This window comes from Sapajus apella, unplaced genomic scaffold, assembly GCF_009761245.1.
Source record: "Sapajus apella isolate SASKATOON/1434 unplaced genomic scaffold, GSC_monkey_1.0 scaffold1, whole genome shotgun sequence".
NCBI lineage: Eukaryota > Metazoa > Chordata > Mammalia > Primates > Cebidae > Sapajus > Sapajus apella.
Genome location: NW_022436941.1, coordinates 4,644,317 through 4,656,075, shown reverse-complemented (window position 1 = coordinate 4,656,075; position 11,759 = coordinate 4,644,317). Strand labels below are relative to the sequence as shown.

The 11,759-nt window shown below is 43.1% G+C and overlaps 1 protein-coding gene across 1 annotated transcript in view; it reads right to left on the bottom strand.

Moving 5' to 3' along the window:
• Window positions 1–318: 318 nt before the first annotated feature.
• The window catches only part of SH3RF2 (SH3 domain containing ring finger 2), a 150,139-nt gene continuing 138,698 nt past the window's right edge, over window positions 319–11,759 (bottom strand). The window contains exon 10 of the mRNA XM_032244675.1: window positions 319–971. The gene's annotated coding sequence lies outside the window, so the exon portion shown is untranslated. The remainder of the gene's footprint in view (window positions 972–11,759) is intronic.

Sequence of the window (11,759 nt, the reverse complement as noted above, 5' to 3'; positions counted from 1 at the left end):
TCTTAAGAGAGGAGAAGATGAAAATATACAGTTCAAATAGCATCAGGGTATTTATGAATTTCACTTATGTGAGCAACGTCTCTTGTAGGTTAGCACAGGTGATTTTAAAGTTGTATTTTAGATTACAGTGTTTTTTTTTTTAAATGAGGAGTAGAATGTCTTCTAATGGTTTGTTCTAGATAATGATTTATTTATGAACATAAAAGGATGCATGGTTATAATTGATATTTATATCTTTCTACTTGAAATAACCTCTTTGTAAGCATTGCAGCTTGGTATCTTTCTTATAACATCACGGGTTTTTTTCTTGTCTGAGACTCTTTAGGTACCAAGTCTTTATTTCCTTGATCACTACGTTTTATTAGAAATCCTTTGGGTCAGAGGGTATCATGGGAAAAGACAGATTGGAAAAGAATAAAGATGTGGCAGAGTGATGCAGGATGCTTGATGGGGAACCAGGCTGGGGGTGATGGCTAGTGGACATTGTGCTGAAGCATTGGCCTCTTCGGATTGAACATCAAAGAGAATATTAAGTCATCTCTGCATCACTCTAAGTCTGATCTGGAGAGACAGGCCAGACCACAAAACTGGAAGACATTGGATGTCCCGTCTTGTCATTTGTTAGGTGCCAAGCTATGAGAAGTTAGCAAGATAAAGTTTGGCTTTGACAAAAGCAGTGAGTAACAGAGGGATGAGAGTCTGGTGTAACCTGTAACAGCATATGACTGACTTGCTTTTTTCCATTCTGGCCCACCACCCATTAATACTGCGGGTGAAGATGGATTTGCTTCCTATTACTCTCCTGTCTTGGAGGCCAGACTATTGGTATCACTGTACCATCCCTGATGGTCAAGGAATATCATGCAGTCCACAAACTCTCCATTGAGCAGTTTCCATCCCAGCAGATTGTTTGCTCTCTTCTGCATCCCAGTTGTCACAAGCTCCTCCTGGGAAGATGACCAAGGCAGGCTCTGTAAAGTAAAAAGGATTTCAGAATCTGTTGCGTGCAAATACAGCTGGGATGAACTATAGTTGTTCTTCAGGATTCTTATACCTTTTGGGTAGAAATTTTTCTTCTCACAGAAGAGAAGCTGTGTTCTTCTCAGTGCATCATATCAGGAGGTACACAGTATCTGTTTCCCCATTGCTGGTGATGCTAACTTTGGTGTTTTGGTTAAGGTGATTGTCTACTGTAAAGTTGTGTTTTTTTTTTCCTTCTGTGACTAATAAGTATCTTGTGAGGAGACATTTTGAGACTTTTCAAGCTTTCATCCACTAGTTTTAATATTCATTCATGGTTATTGCCTAAACCAATTATTACTGAGTGGTTGCCAAATGGGCTGTTTTTAAATTCCATAATTTCTTTTACACTTAGAGATTGGCACTTGACTATAAGGGGGAGCTTTTCCTTCTCCTGCATTTATTTATTTATATCAGCATAGCCTCAGGGATTCCTACTTCATTTTACAGGTTATCGTCCATTACTGTCAAGCCCCGACTCCTGCTCTAAACCCTGAATCTAATGATGAAGAAAGAAATAACAGACAAATACAGATTGAGAGACATTCCATAAAATAAATGGCTTGTACTATTCACAATTCCAAGACCATAAAAGAAAATGAATCTCAAGGAACTGTTCCACATTAACTGTTCCACATTAAACAAGAGATATGACAACTACACGCAAGATGTGGTCCTGAAAGGGATCTTAGAGAAGACTTTCGAAATAACTTTTCTGTAAGGGAAAATAGGACAACTAAAAAATAATAGGCCAATTGACTACACCTGTAGACTAGTTAATAGTACTATATCAACACCGATTTTCTGATTTTCCCGATTTTATTATGGTTATGTAAAAGCATATCCTTATTTTTGAAAAACACACACTGAAATGTTTAGGGATAAGTGGCATTTAGTCTCCAACTTACTCTCAAATGGTCCAAAAATAAATAAGTAAATAAAAATGAACCTGGTAAAATCTTAACTTTTGGGGAACCTAGTGGAAGACCTTACAGGAACTCTTTGCACTATTTTAGCAAACATTTATGGAAATCTGAAGTTATTTCACAAATAAAAAGTTAAAACCCGTGAGCCCCCAGAATTTCTCTGAGGCCTTAAATATTGTATTTTGATGACCAAACTCAACCTGCATTCTTATCATCCTCACACATGTAATCAATATCCTCCCTTCCCTGGCCAATCTCTTGCCTCCTTTCTCTTCCTAGGTTGAGGATGCCCCAGAGGAAAGTGCAACCAAACATCTCTGGCAGCCCCTTGTGAGGTGAGGGCAGGTGGTTTGATTGCACATAATAGGAGGTTGCTCTTATGGCTTTGTTGCGTGGCTCTTGGCCCTTCTGAGTACTAATAAAGTCCAAACTGATCATCCTGCAGGAGGAAAGGAGAAAGCTAAAAGGATGATGGGAAATTTGCTCAATAATTTTCTGTCTCCTGTCCAGTTTTCTTTCATGTATACCCCGATTTCTTTTCTGTCCAGGGACTGATGCTGATGTAACTGTCTAGTTTTCTCTTTGGGGAAACTTTAATAATGATCACAGCTTCATTATTTGTGGGGGTGGTGTGGAACTGTCAGATCAAGACTTCCAGCCGTTTGTGGAAGTCTTATCACATCAATCTGGGGGGTCTTACCTAAACCCCCAACTTACAAAGGTAGAACTAAGATCTGTGGCTCCAGAGACTGAAGGTACCAGAGGAGGCTCAGCTTTCAAGCAGGCAACCACAGCTGGGCTCAAAATGGAGCTGCCCTGAGCTCCCAGGGCCTACAAAGGCAAGGCAGCACTTCCTCATTAGCTAATGTGCTTCACTCAGCACTGTAACAGCAAGTAAGAGCTATCAGAGGCTCCAGGTGGCTGCTTTACATTCAGCAGGAGAAGCAGGCGTTCCGTGATTACGAGGATACATTCTGTGTCTCACCATGTCAATAAATTACACAGGATTTGGCGTTATGCTGTCTTCACTACACACCACTAAACGTGGGCAGGGGTTTCATTTTGTTATTCACCAATTTTAAAAGGAAGGTGGCCTGCGTTAGACATACCCTGCCTCTCCTCCTTGAGCGTAGGTTGGTGCCAGTGCTGATGCTGGGCATCTGCCTATGGAGAAGTTTCGACCTGTTAATATTGCAATGGGCCCAGAGATGGCCTCTTTGATCTGTATTATCAGTGTTGGTGTGAGAATGTCTCTCCCAGATTATAGCATCTGCATTCCAAGCGAGTAGCAATGGTTTCTTTGCTCTTTTTAACTACATTTATTGTGAGGTAACATTTCTGAGAACAAGTGTAGGGGCAGGGAAGTAATAAGAAAGTAACTGCCAAGGGAAAGCTGGCTGCCACATTAATCTGACCTTCCAGGTTGTGCTAAATGATGTAGAAAGAACTTCAACTCTAAGATCAACTGACATTTTAATAGGCACCCAGAAAAATCCCATCCATGGTAGGAGGTGTGACTTTTCCTATGGCTGGCACTGTGCAGTAAGGAGTAGCAGCCCTTACTAGCGCTGTGTCTGCAGGCCAGGGGTTTTGAGATTAGGCAGGTAATAATTCTTTGTTTACGGAGCACTCCACAAGACAAGTCTATTTGAAGTAAAAACAAAAAGACATCACCAAAAACCCCTGATGTCTGGAGATAGCTCTTCCGTCCAATCTTTTTTTTGTTGTTGTTGTTGTTTTTGAGATGGAGTTTTGCTCTCGTCTCCAAGGCTGGAGTATAGTGGCGTGATCTCGGTTTACTGCAACCTCCAACTCCCAGGTTCAAGTGATTCTCCGGCCTCAGCTGCCCAAGTAGCTGGGATTATAGGCGCGTGCCCCCATACCCAGCTAATTTTTGTATTTCAATGGGGTTTTGCCATGTTGGCCAGGCTGGTCTTGAACTCCTGACTTCAGGTGATCTACCTGCCTTGGCCTCCCAAAGTGCTAGGATTATAGGTGTGAGCCATCATGCCCAGCCTTTCATTCAATCTTAAATGAGGAAGAAAGCAGTTAGCAGCCACAGACTGGAGCCAGATTGCCTGGGTTTATTTCCAAACTCCACAGTTCCTAGCTTTGTGACCTCATGGAAGTTTTTTAATCTCTCCAGTCCTTTAACATGGGGGTAGTAATCGTATTTATTGTAACTGCGGGAGTTTCAAATAAGTCAATGTTTGATATAAGTAAAGCACATAGTACAGTGACACATAGCAGGGGCTCTATAATTGTTGGCTCAAAATTATTATTATTGATTCAAAGGCCTCCTGAAGGCTATTTCTTGTGATTCTGCTCCTTAATTATCTCAAAGAATAGAGCATCCTGCAGGTAGAAACAGGTCATTAAACAGTGGCTGTCACATTTGTTACTAGAGTTTCTTCTGCCCTAAAAACCTGTCTCAGTTTCCTAAGTTGAGTTCTTTAAACTTTACATTCTTATCTATAAAAGGATAATAATGGATGCTAATGAAGATAACAATACCTTAGTATTTATTTTGTGTGGTGTTGTGAGATGTCTTCTATTATTATTCCCTCTATATAGATGAGAAAACTGAAACTCAGAGAGGTGAAGTGACTTGCCCAAAGTCACATAGTAAGACACACTTTAGCACAACTTAGGTGTTCCAATTCTATAGCCTGGGCTCTGAAATCCTGTGCCAGAGAAAGCTTGGGGGATTGAGAGAGAGAGAGAAACAGAGAGAGAGATAAAGGGAAGAGGGCTGAAGGGAGGGAGAGAAGAGACTCACAACTAGTAATAAGTACTTTCTGAATAAGCGGGTGCAGAAATTCAGTAAGTATACCCTAATGATAACAAAGGAAATGATATTTCATGTCTTATGTATACAATTCCAAACAACCATTTTGGCTTTTTTTTTTTTTTTTTTTAAAGATGATCGTTTGCTCTTTGTTTGCTGCATAGTCACTGCTTTAAATAACTGCAAGGGCCAGTTCCTCTGAAAGGTGAGTTCTTGAGATCTCACAGCGCTGGAAAGCAAGTGCCTAAGCCAAGTCCCTTGTTTTAGAGACAGGGAATAGGATGGAGAAAAGGGAGGTAATTTGCCTCTCTGCCTGCAATAACTCCAGTGACATCTTCCCTATGTTCATCTTTCCTATGATGGGCCTTCTTGTCAGGAAAAAAGGTGATTCATTTATTCTCCAATTGTTCATTCAACAAATACTTACTGTGTAATCAAAAATACTTGATAAATAAAAGAGTGTTAATGGAACCTATCCCATGGAGAGTTTCCTGGATGGGCTGAGCTTGTTCCTGCTCTTCCCACTACGCTGCGTGTCTGGTTCCTTCTCAGTCTTCAGATCTCAACTCCAATGCATCCCTTCAGAGAATCTTCCCTGGTCACCCTACGTAATGTAGCTCATGCCCCTCAGCCATTCTCTGTCCCATCACTTTGTTCCTTTCATAACATCTGAAATGTAAAAATTCTCCTGTTTGTCTATCATTTACTCCCCTGCTTCCTGCAGGTAGGAACCTTATCTGTGTTGTTCGCTGCTGTATCCCAACTGTATGGAACAACACCGGGCACGTAGCATGTAGTAGATGCTCAGTTGACATCCATTGAATGAAAAATGAATAAATGAATGAAGTGATATTGATTCTTGCCCAGGAAGAAAACATTCTGTGACTTTAAATGGAGATGGAGTGAGATTAGCACTTGGCTGGAGCCCATAGGTCATAATGGATGCCCAGTGGGGGGTTTAATCAGTACATGCATTTTCTGAATTACAAAGTGTGCCAGGGACATTTAATTTCTGTTAATTGGCACCAAGGAGGAGGGGTTGTTATGGAAATCACCATCCAGCTGGAAGTACGTCCGTGTCAGACCTATTTGCAAATCAGAACGGACATTTCATAAACTGTGTCACCCTTGGGAAGCTGCAAGCGCCCAGAGGGGCAACACCGATGTGCTTGCTGGTTGCATTCTGCATTACGCACAGCCCTGAATCTGAAACCTTCAGAAGATGAGGTGGTGCGGTGGTGGGGACAACCAGAAGAGAGAAGACTGATGAGAATTATGGCATAAAATGCATTTAAAAATGATTGTCATATTGCCCCAACCCTGGCACCACTGACCAGCTTATCCAAAAGGTCAGACAACAAAGCTGAGATTTCTTATCCTTCAGAGCTGGCCCCACCGTCTGCTAATGGTTGCCTTGGACAAGTGATTTATCCTCTGAGCTTCAGTTGTTCGATCTATACATAGGGAACAATAACACAACTCATGGGGGGTGGGGGTTGTGAAGATTAAATGAGAAAATGAATGTAAACAATGGTATTGGTAGCTAACATTACAGTATTTTCTTGTGCTGGGCACTGTGCTAATTGTCTCACTTAATCCCCACCAAACCACTGGAGGAAAGCACAATTAATACCCACATTTTACCAGGGAGGGAACTACAGGTTGGAAAAGTTAAATGATTTGCCCATGGTGACACAGCAAGGAAACACGGGGCCTGTATATGATCCAGGTCATCTGACTCTACCGGACCCTTAGCAACCCTGTAACAAACCCTCTAGGGGATTCACTAGGCACCGGGCACGTAGTCCACATCTAATGCATGGCAGCTAGTAAGAAACTCCGTTCTCACATTTAGCATTCTTCCTGCTCGTCCTGCTTTCAAGCCTACATCATGCCTGCTGATGTCTTCAACAGCCACCACGTCTGGGGCCCTTCTGTACACCAACATCCGCCTCTTGTCTCACTTGATTTTCCCAGTCACACTATGAAGTGCTGATTATTGTTTCCACTTTTCTGATAAGAAAGGCTCACAGAGGTTTGTTAACTTGGTCCAAGCTCAGGGAGGTGAGAAGTGGGGTCAGGTTTTGACCCTAGGGATGCATGACTCCAGAGTCCAGGCACTTCCCTCTTCACATCACACTTCTCTGTGACGCTCATTTTTCTAAATCTTTCTTCTCCACAAAGCTCTCTTGACAACTGAAACATTCTCATTGTTCTCCCCTCTCACTTCTGTCTGATAGAGCCTAGATAGCCCTCTTTGTTTTGAATTGTGCCTCTACATCAAATAAATGGTAATAGCTACCATTTATTGAACATTTCTATGTACCCAATACCATACTCAGAGCTGGATATCCCTGAACTTGTTTAATCCTTCGAGAACTCTGCTAGGAAGTATATGGTCTGATCCTAACTTTACAAACGAGAAAACTGAGGTCTAGGGAGGTGTAACTTTTCCAAGTTTCTTTAGTTATCTGCCAAAGGAAACATAGCTGCTAAGTAACAAAGCTGTGACACAGCCCCAGGTGATCTGGCTCCAAATCTCATCATTCCAGCTATTATATTAATTACTTCTCCTGATCTTGTAAGGTTCTAGTGCAGTGGGAACATAGCTGGTCCTTGACTGACGCTTTTAGTTCTCTGTTGGAGGCCCCCGTAACAAAGAAGTCCTAAGCTCCAAAACTTGCCAACATCTAAAACAACTTAAGCTTAAAAAAAGAATTCAGCTTATAAATAGAATGTACAGACAGAATATTTAGAAATGCGGTTCTGATATCTAAAATTAGCCTTCCCTTCAAAACAGTATCACCCCTTCTGACTGTTTGACTGTTCTGTTCCTTGTCATGGGAGCTCGTGCTATCTCTCTCTAGCTGTAACTGACATGTCCTATTTGTGCAATGCAGTCCTCTCTCTCCTTGACAGAGACATAAAACGTCTCCTACGGTATTGGGGAGAAGGTGGTGGTGGGGCCAGCAGGAATCTGGATACGACCTTTTGAAGGCACTATTTGTTTGAATTCATCTTTGGTCCTCCAGGCCTGTTTTAGCTGCCTCTCTACATTTTGATTCAAGCTTGCTTCCTATTTATTTGTGAGGGTCTCCTGAATGCCAATAGCCTTCTCAATCCTCTTGGATGGTCAGGAAAGGTCATTAGGTCCTGCTGGCCTCCAGGACATGTGTGACCTACAGCACTGAAACTCTGACATCGAAAATGGCTCTCATCAAGTTGCTCGGTCATGCTAGCACTGATTCCAAGAGCATTAACATAGAACACACACAATGCACAAAACAGCCTCTCCGTTATCTTTTGCCTTTTTCCCTAGGTCTTGGCTGGCATCCTTTTAGTCTTTATCAGGCTGCAGCTCTTGTTCATCCAGCAGTGACCCCATTTACCTAATTAGCTTGCATCCGTGGGTGTGTATCTACCCCCAAAAGTAATTGCATTTGAACTTTGGATAAACACCAGCAAGGAACACTGGAAGAAGATGTCAGCTCTCTGAACCATTTTGTTCCTACAGAGGAGATAGAAGTGGAAGTCATTTTGGAGATCATATCCCTCTTCTCGTAGGACTCTGCTCTGTATCATTTAGAGTGAGGACAGGCAAAACCAGAAATAATCTCACAAAGAGAGAGCAACCTGGGGAATGCAAAATGATTATTTTGTTTTGATGTCAATGATCCAGAACCACACTGCAAGCTTCAGTTCTTTTTCTTTTTTTTTAAGATGGGGTTTCACCATGATGGCCAGGCTGGTTTTGAACTCCTAACCTCAGGTGATCCACCCACCTCAGCCTCCCAAAATGCTAGGATTACAGGCGTGAGCCACCATGCCCGGTGCTTCAGTTCTCTTTCAAGTGGCTTGGCTGTGTCTGGCAACTCTTGCAGCAGGGGTAGATATGCTTTCTGGATTTTTCTGTGCATAAAACTCTCAGGTATCTTACTTCCCACCCCTACTTGTTGGACAGCAAGACCTTACCTCATAGTTTTTCTCTGGGAGGGCTTGACCCTCTGAGATAAACCCTCTTCCATCTCCTTCCCCATCCTAGCAAACTCAGCAGTGCATCTCATTTGTCCGTGCTCTGCAATCTCAACCATGTTGATAGTTGCCATTGAAGAAACGGGATTAAGGTTTTGGATTAGAGTCCTGGGTTCTAGTCCTTGTTGCCTTGGACAGGTCATTTGACTCCCAAGCCTCAAGTCTAATCTTTAAAATGGGATAACAGCAGTACTTCTGTCATAGGGTTGGGTAGAATTAAATGACACAATGCATGTAGCATGTAAAGTGCCTGGCATAGGGTAGGTACCTGATAAATTATGGCAATTATTGCTGGATGAGGAGTCAGAAATGCTTTTTATTTTATTTTATTTTTTTTCAGTTTCCATTACACCTCAAACTAGCTTTGTGATTTAAAACAAGGAATTGAAACATTCTGAGTCTCAGTTTTCTGATCTGTAGTCTGAAGACAAAAATAGCATTTCCCCAGGCCAGGCGCAGTGGCTCACACCTGTAATCCCAGCACTTTGGGAGGCTGAGGCAGGTGGATCACTTGAGCCCAGGAGTTTGAGACCAGCCTGGATAACATAGCAAAACCCCATCTCTACAAAAAATACAAAAATTAGCCGGGTGTGGTGGCACACGCCTGTAGTACCAGCTACTGGAGGTGGGGGTTGTGAAATGGGCGAATCACTTGAGCCACGGTGTTGAGGGTGCAGTGAGCTGAGATTGCGCCACTGCATTCCAGACTGAGAGACAGGAGTGAGACCCTGTCTCAAAAAACCCACCAGCCAACCAACCAAAAATAAACAAGGATTTCCCTGCATACCTCACAAGGTTCTTATGACAATTTATTAAAAATTAACAGCAGTAGCAGCAGCAGCAAGATCTCATTTCAGTTTCAGATTCAGAGGAGCTGCTTTTGGTTTCTATGATTGGCTACCTTGAGGTGCCAGGCAAGGCCCAGAGGAGAGCTACTTTAAAGGCCCCCAAATCGCTTAAAAGCCCTCAAGCAACCTGGGCTTGGCCACAACCCGTATTTCCTCATTCAGAAGCAACAAGGTCTCCCAAAAGAGGTGTAGTTGGAAAAGTTGTCAAAATTCCTTCAAACTAGAATTTTTTTTCCATTTATTTATTTTATTGCATTTTAGGTTTTGGGAGATAGCAAGGGGAGAGATGCCAGATGTAGGTGATGGGGAGGAAGGCAAACTAGAAATTTTAAAAACCAGACATGTTGGTGTATCAAAATCAGTTCCCAGCAATGAATCAAAGCCTTAGAATCTCAGGGACGGAAGCCAGATGGGAGCTCGACTCTTGAGGCAGAATATCTATGGCCTTAGGTTGCAATATTTGCTTTGAGCAGTGTTTACCAAATATCTCTGTGAGTTGCACTAAAAATTCTGTATGGTCTACGTGTGGGAGAATTACATGGGAAAGATAAGTCCAGAATGCAGGGTGGTGGTTGTGAGGGAAGTTGTGGGGAGGGGAAGAAAGGAATGGAATTGGGGGAGGCATGCAGTGGACCTCAGTGGTAATGACAATTACTATTTTTTATTTTATTTTATTTATTTATTGTTTTTAAAGATGAGGTTTCACCATATTGGTCAGGCTGGTCTCGAACTCCTGACCTTAGGTGATCCGCCCACCTCAGCCTCCCAAAGTGCTGGGATTACAGGCGTGAGCCACCACACCTGGCAGTGACAATTACTGTTTTTAAAAAAGTTGGGTGGCAGGTATATGGTTATTTTTTAAGATCCTGTATAATTACATATGTGTATAGACATGTATTTCATATGTGTGAAACATGTAATATAAAAGGGGAGAAAAGCAGAAAGTAGGCCCCAAATCCAGGAAAAATTAATAAGAAACAAACAACAGTCTATGAGGGCTGTATCTATTTTCACCTCTCCTGTTAACCACTGCATCTCCATTGCTTCTCACAGAGCCTGGTCCAGAGTGGGTGATCGATCACTGCTGTTGATCGAATAAATGGATGGATGGATAAGTGCATCTGTAACCTCCTCCATGATCTTCATCATCCCCACCATCTTTGACTTGATGGCACACCTCAGATCCCACCTCACTGCCTTCGCCTTGTCAAAGTGTAGATCAGTGGGCAGAGGGCCTCCCGGGAACACTTTGTGTTTGCTTTGGTCTTGGACATATTCTAGGTCTGGAAAACAGTCTACCTGATCATTTAACATTGCTCTGTTTCAAACAAAGCGTCCTTGTATGAGTTATTCTCAGTGACACCAATTTGCTGCAGGGATCTTTGGAGTTAATGTCTCTGGTTTGGTCCTGACTGCCAAATACATTCCCTAAGTGACTGTCTTTCATGGTCACCTGAGAGGTTGCTGGAAGTGCTAGCATTATCTTCTCTTAGCCAAAGGGAGAACTGGGAGGTCTTTTCTCTCAAGATATGAACAAGAGAAGCATCAGTGGCAGCAGCTGCTGGCTCGGCACTGCCTCGTGCCAGCTTGCTAAGCACTTGGTCCCAGCTGGAGAGACTTGATAGGACTTTGCCGTTCTGCCTGCCACAGCTGTTCACTTCCCAGGAAGGGAGTCCAGAAGATATGTGGCTGCCTGTGTGGTCAGAGGTGGGTGAGAGGATGAGGATGGATGCTTGCTCCTTTCATGGAAACAGATAACTTCCATACCTCCCGAACCAATGCCAGAGGAGCTGGGAAGCTCATAGGCATTGCTAAAACCTTTTAAGGTGTTAGCTGAGAAAGACCAGCGAGCATGGAGCTGCCCTCCCTTCCAGGTAGCTCCTTTCCTAGACCCGGGGCCAGGTGAAGGTGATTGTCAAGGGCTGGACAGTGGTCAGGATCGGGCTGAGAGGAGTGCTGGGCTTGTTAGAAGTGCTCTTGGCTTCTGCATGACCTCTCAAGGCCCTATGCTATACTCTAGGGTCACAGTTAAGATATTTAGCAAGCAGGATGGCCTAGGCACTGGCCAGCTGGAGTGGAGAAAGTCTTTATGGCTGGAGGTCTTGGCTGCACCTGGCCTGAGCCTTTAGGTGCTGGATGGGATAG